Raw genomic sequence first — 7,145 nt, 5'->3', positions numbered from 1 at the left:
ATCTTCACATGCACTCATATTAGTAGGTATTTTTCTCATTTGCTTGCAAGAAAAATGGATATTTTGAGTGAGGGCTTTGGAGAGAAGAAGCTGGAGTCTCTTAGCTTAGTGTATCACACAGTGGAGCTCCGAGACAGGTATTTTTCCCTCAAGTACTTCAGCTGTGACCTGAACTACCAGAGCTCAAATTCAACATAATTGCAGCACAGCAAGGAGTCCCTTCTGGAAACCAGCTGCTTGATCAAGGATTCATTTATCAGGAGGATTATGACTCCAAACATTTTTCTAAACTGTTGTGGCCATTTAAAGGGGAAAAAAAAAGAGAGGAGTCTGGGGAACTAATTAGGAAGGAGTGGCTCCCCTCCGAGTCTTGACCTTAACCCCACTGAGAAAGTATGGGATTTACTTTACCTAAGTTAGAAGAGAACATAAATAGTTGGCAAAAATGCTTTGTGGTATGAGTTCCAGCAGGTAATGAATTGGCCTGATGCAGAGAGAGAGAAACACACTAAAACACAAGAAAAACTCCAAATGCTTTAAAAATAGCAATTAAATGTATCGCTATGGCATATTATTATTTTGCACTTATTCTCCTGATTATAAGTAAATAAATAGTGATTAGCAGATAGACTATAACATGCAAACCATTTTTTTTTTTTTTTGGTCTTTGGTAGGTTATGAAGTTTTACCACAATTCTATCATTCCCTTTAGTGCATTGTGTTTTCTCTATACACATTAATGCCCTTCATTAATTTGGAAAATCCCCAGGCTTTGCCTTGCAGAATATCACTTCTATATCTTCTCTACCCTGTCCTTTGCCGACTCCTGTTGAATGTTGTACTTTTTCAACATATTCTCCATGTTTCTTAATCCCTATTTCTTTTCTTCTTCTTCTTTTTTTTTGGGGGGGGGATCTCCTGAAATATTTGCTTTACATTCTGGGTAATTTCGTTATATCCACCTTCCAGTTACTGAGCTGTTTCAAATGGACGACTGATTCCATTCACTAGGAGTTCAATTATAGTGGCTGCAGTTTTCCTTTCTCAAAGTTCCATTTATTTTTAAAGACAGAGTGTTCACTTCTGAAAGTCTTTGGTTGTGTGTTGGGAGGACTTAATAGAGTTTATAGTCTGCACAACCGATAGACACAGAAATTTAGCTTCTTTACAAGTCCATTTCTACTATAATAAATAAACTGTCGACAGCAGAAAATGTAATAGTCTGAAAGCTCAAATTAACAAAAACTAGGGCTTGAACATCCTGTATAGTTTGCAGAGTTCTTTAGCTACTCGTATTTAGTTTGATCTTCACAGTAATCTTATGAGGTGCTTATTCTTGCTTCCATTTTATGAGTAATGAAACTGAGGCTCTGAGACTTACCCAAGGCCTTCAAACTAGTAATATGTAGAGCTGAAGGCATACCTATGCTCAGTGCCTCTCAATCTAGTCCATAATTTCCCAGTATATATCCTTGAATAATTTTTGTCTATTTACCATGGAATAGTGGAGGGTTGAGTAATTAGGGAAAGGTGTGCTTCATTCCATTATCTAAAAACTAAACAATCTTTGGAAAAACCTAATGAGGCTCAGCCCAAGATAACTCCAAATGTTTTCTCAAAACGACAACAGATTTTCAGAATTACCCATCTTTCCGTTTTTGTTTTTTTTTTTTTTACTATTTCTTAATTTTTTTTCTACTTTTCAGCCCCTTCTTTTTTTTTCTCCTTTTTAAAAAAAATTTTTTTACTTTTTTTAAAAAATTTTTTAATTTTTTATAAACATATATTTTTATCCCCAGGGGTACAGTACTGTGAATCGCCAGGTTTACACACTTCACAGCACTCACCAAAACACATACCCTCCCCAATGTCCATAACCCCACCCCCCTTCTCCCAACCCCCCTCCCCCCAGCAAACCTCAGTTTGTTTTGTGAGATTAAGAGTCACTTATGGTTTGTCTCCCTCCCAATCTCATCTTGTTTCATTTATTCTTCTCCTACCCACTTAAGCCCCCATGTTGCATCACCACTTCCTCATATCAGGGAGATCATATGATAGTTGTCTTTCTCCGCTTGACTTATTTCGCTAAGCATGATACGCTCTAGTTCCATCCATGTTGTCGCAAATGGCAAGATTTCATTTCTTTTTTTCTTTTTTTTTTTTAAATTTATTTGACAGAGAGAGATCACAAGTACGCAGAGAGGCAGGCAGAGAGAGAGAGAGAGAGAGAGAGGAGGACGCAGGCTCCCTGCTGAGCAGAGAGCCTGATGCGGGACTCGATCCCAGGACCCTGAGACCATGACCTGAGCTGAAGGCAGCGGCTTAACCCACTGAGCCACCCAGGCGCCCAATTTCTTTTGATGGCTGCATAGTATTCCATTGTGTATATATACCACATCTTCTTGATCCATTCATCTGTTGATGGACATCTAGGTTCTTTCCATAGTTTGGCTATTGTAGACATTGCTGCTTTCAGCCCCTTCTTTTAGGACCTTATGTTCTGTATAGCAATTTACAAAATTTTAAGTCTATTTGGATCATTATAAGGATGAAGTTCAAGGATATACATCCAAGTTCCTCATAGATATCTGGCTCACGACAGGCATTCAAAAAAGGAGAAATTTTTAGACTATTTTACTTGCAAAGAAAGTGTACTGCTAATCCATTGAAGTCATAATTCATCTTATATCCCTTATAGCATGTATCTGTCGGGGTTCTCCAGAGAAACAGAACCACTAGTGTTCGTGTGTATGTGTGTGTATGTGTGTGTGCCTGTGTGCACATGCGCGCACCCTTATAGAGGGAGATGGAGAGAGAGACAAAGACTGATTTTTAAAGAATTGGCTCACGTGATTGTGGGAGACTGGTAAGTCTGAAATTTGCAGGGTGGTCTTGCAGACTGGAAACAGGCAAGATTTCTTTGTTGCCATCTTGAGGTAGAATTTCTTTTCCAGGAAACCTCAGTTTTTGAAAATTAGTCATCACACAGTGTGTAGTATTAATCTATGGCTTCATGTAAACAGAGCCTATATCACATGTTTTATTTAATCTATTTAAATTGTGTTGTTAGGAGAATGTTTCTTACATATCACATCAACTTTAATTTTTCCACATTTAGCAAGCAAGCTTATTCCTTCCCTTTGCTCACCTTCTAAAAAAGATATTTGAAAAATATTGGCATCATTGACTTAACTGTTTAGCTTGCCATGGTGATTGCTTTTTGGCAAACTTCATTCAAATATTTATATTCGAATGGACTTTCTTGATATCAAAATGAGACACTTCAATAACAGACATATCCAGTCCTAAATACTGTATATATATTTTCTTTTTAAGATTCTATTTTATTTTTTTACTCTTTTTTAAAGATTTTATTTCATTTATTTGAGGTTGGGGAGGAACAGAGGGAGAGGGACAAGCAGACTCCTCATTGAGCATGGAGCCCCACAGGCTTAATTCCAGACCTCAGAGCATGACCTGAGGTGAACTAAGAGTCAGGCACTTTAACCCACCACAACACCCAGGTATCCCTTAAGATTTTAAGTAATCTCTGCACCCAACTTGGGGCTTGAGCTCACATTCCTGAGATGAAGAGTTTGTATGCTCTACCAACTGAGCCAGCCAGACACCCCTGTATATGTATTACTGATAAGCTTTATAATAACCCCCTGAAGTAAGTACTATTTATATAATCCCTATTTTATAGAGGAGGAAATGGAAACTCAAAGGATTTAAATGATTTGTCCAAAGTCATAAACTTGACTACAGGTGAAAATCAGATTTGTTTGAATCTAGGCTACAGCTTCAAACATTATGCTTGAGCACCTAATTCATGTTCTTATGGTACTAATTTATTTATTTTAGTAACAATATCTAAGGCACTGGGACATCCTTAAGTACATTCTGAGTCAAAGCATTTTTATATAGTAAGACTGAACTCTTGATATATGTAGGAGAATTTAGGCCTTTTTCATGAGAACTTTTCTACAATAAGAATCTAAGTATTGGAAAACTGTCTTAAATACTTCTAAAATTTCTCTCTTGGAATTATTTAGTTTAAAAGAAGAGTTTCTGACATAATGTTTTATGCAACTTTAGTTCTATACAATATCCAGTAAGGAGTACTTGGAAAAGGGTTCTTTGGTCAAACAAGTTTGGGCAATTTGGAGTTTAAAAAGTCCAAAGAGATTGTTTTCTTCAGTATTTCTCAGAGTATGCTGTGCTCAAGGGCACGGTTGTTGTGCAAATGTAGGGTAGATATAGCCACTTTAAACTTCCTTTGAGTAGCAATTCATGGAACTAGTATCCCCAAGAACACACTTTTGGGAAATGCTATCCCAAGGTTAAGATAACACTTTATAATACCATCTTGCTTGTTGGAATGTTTTAAACCTACATTTAACAAAGTAGATAAGCTGGAAACCCAGACAGCTAAGGTACACCACCGGTAAAGCAGTTATGTTCTAGAGGAGAGCTGTGGAAAGCAAGGTTTCAGAAGGGATCAAAGTAAAGGATATTATGCCAGTACTCTCTATGGAATCTGGAAATGCAGAGTTTCCTTAAAATCACTGGCTTCTCTATGCTGGTCCTTGATGGTCAGGGAAATTCACATTCCCAAAGCTCCAGCAACCACGTTTCAAATAATATTTTGCATTTGTACCATAACTTCTCTATTTCAAAAACATGTCTACACGTATTACCTTATTTAACCATGTCAGACCCACTGGTAAGTTGTGATAGGTCTGGTTTTCACAGCTGTAGAGGTGATTTGAGAATTCTCCTGCTTTACAAATTTTTGGTTTTGTCTGGAGCTATGCTTGAGGAATCAGTGAAGCACATCCCTAAGCAATGAGGCAGAACTGTGGACAGCTGGAAATTGCAGCTCACACACCAGCCTGGGGTCCCCTTGCCAGCAAGAGGGTGTTGTTGTTGTTTTTTTCCTTTTCAAACAAAGGCTCTTAGACGATTATGAAACTGGCAGGTTTTCTATATTCGTGGAATCTACTGATCACATCACAAAGCCCTCATCTGCCCACAGTGAAAAGGACTGTAGCTAACTAGTCTTCTGTTGTTGTTGATATATTTTTTCAGGTTTTTGTTTCTGATTATAACATACATTCATGCTCACTATAAAAAATCATATACTGCAGAAATGTATAATATGGAAAGTGATAGTTCTTGATAATCTCATTATTATCAATGACTGTCAAGAACATGGTTTTTATTCTTCTAGATGTAATTTTACTATTTATTTACTATCAGATGTATATATATATATATATATATAAAATTTCTTTAAAAACTTATTTATTAAGAGAGAGAGTGAAAGAAACAGCATGGGAGGTGGCACGAGGGAGAGGGAGAGAGAGAATCTCAAGCAGACTTCCCACTGGGTACAGAGCCTGACCCAGGCTCGATCCCAGGACCCTAAGATCATGACCCGAGTTGATATCCAGTTGGATGCCTAACTGACTGAGCTATCCAGGTGCCCCCATATATATATATTATGTATACATATATGAAATTTAAATTTAACAAATTTAAATTTCATATATGTATACATAAGAATATATTATATATAGGAATATATTTATTCTTAAATATAAAATATTTTATTTTAGAATAAAATAAAATATTCTTTTATTAAATAAAATTTTTTATTTAAAGAATTTTTTCTTAAATATAAAATACATTTATTCTTAAATTTAAGTTTATACCTAAATTTATACATATATGCAAAATACATACATATATACATATATGCATAGTTATACATATATGCAAAAATTGCACTATCTTAAGTGTATACCCTAGTGAATTATAGGAAATTGGATATATCCATGCAACCATCACCCAAATTAAAAAAAAAATAGAACATTGCCTGTACTCCAAAAGCTTGTGCCCTGATCACTATTTTCTTCCTTCTCTCCTGAGGTAACCATTATTTGACTTTGAATACTAGGGGTTGATTTTTTTGAACTTTACATAAATAGAATCATGGAGGATGTACTCATTGGTCCTGGCTTCCTTTCCTTACTCATGTTGATGAGCTCCTTCTGCATTGTAACATGCGGCAACTCATTCATTTTAATGGCTGCATAATTTCTCATTGTGTGAATATATGGCAATTCAACTGTTGATGGACATTTGGAATGGTTCCAATTTGGGGGGATCATGAATAATGGTGCTTTGATCATTGTTGTGCATGTGTTTAGATGCATTTTGGTCAGATAAGCACTAAAAAAAATGACATTGTTTGACTACTGGATATATATTCAGCCTTAGTAGATGATGCCCCAAAAGCAGCTAAAATGGTTACAGAAATTCATACTCCCACTAACAGTGCATGGAAAGTTGAAATGCTCCACATCTCCAACACTTGACAATGCCATTCTTTCTAGTTTTAGCCATTCTGGTGTGGGTATAGTGGTAGTTCATTGTGGTTTTTCCTTCAGATTTACCTGATTATTAATGAAGTTAAGAGCTTTTTTTATGTTATCATTTTGTGAAGTGTTTATTCAAGCTTCATGTCCAAGATTCTGTTGAGTCATTTGTGTCTTTTTCTTATCGAAATAGGTATACTTTCCAATTTAGATGCAGGTCTACTGTGAGTTATATGTACTGAAAATATTTTCTTCTACTCTGGGGTTTTCTTATTTTACATTTTAAAAGATGTCTTTTGATGAGTGCAATTTTAAAGTTTTAATGTAACTCATTTAATTAACTTTTCCCTTAAAGCTTGGTTTATCTTGTGTCTTTTTTAACAAACCTTCACCTAGCTCAAGATTATGAAAATACTTCATGGTGTTACTTTTTTAAAGCTTTCTAACTTATTTTATTTATTTATTTTTTTAAAGTGAGCTCTAGGCTGAATGTGGGACTTGAACCCATGATCCAGGGATCAAGAGTTGGGCTTGAACCCACTGTGAGATCAAGGATCGCATGCTCTACTGACTGAGCCAGCCAGACACCCAAAAAACTTTCTTACTTTAGGCTTAGCTTTACAAAATGCTTGGAACTGGTTTTTGAATTTTGCATAAAGTAGGAGTCAAGATTCATTTTTGTTCTGTATGAATATCTAATTGGCCCAGGACTATTTATTGCAAAGATATTCCTTTTCCCCGTGTTCTGGAGTGCCATTTTTA

This window comes from Mustela putorius, unplaced genomic scaffold, assembly GCF_011764305.1.
Source record: "Mustela putorius furo isolate JIRA1106 unplaced genomic scaffold, ASM1176430v1.1 tig00000083_pilon_pilon_pilon, whole genome shotgun sequence".
In the NCBI taxonomy this organism is placed as follows: Eukaryota; Metazoa; Chordata; class Mammalia; order Carnivora; family Mustelidae; genus Mustela; species Mustela putorius.
This window is presented reverse-complemented; position numbering follows the sequence as displayed.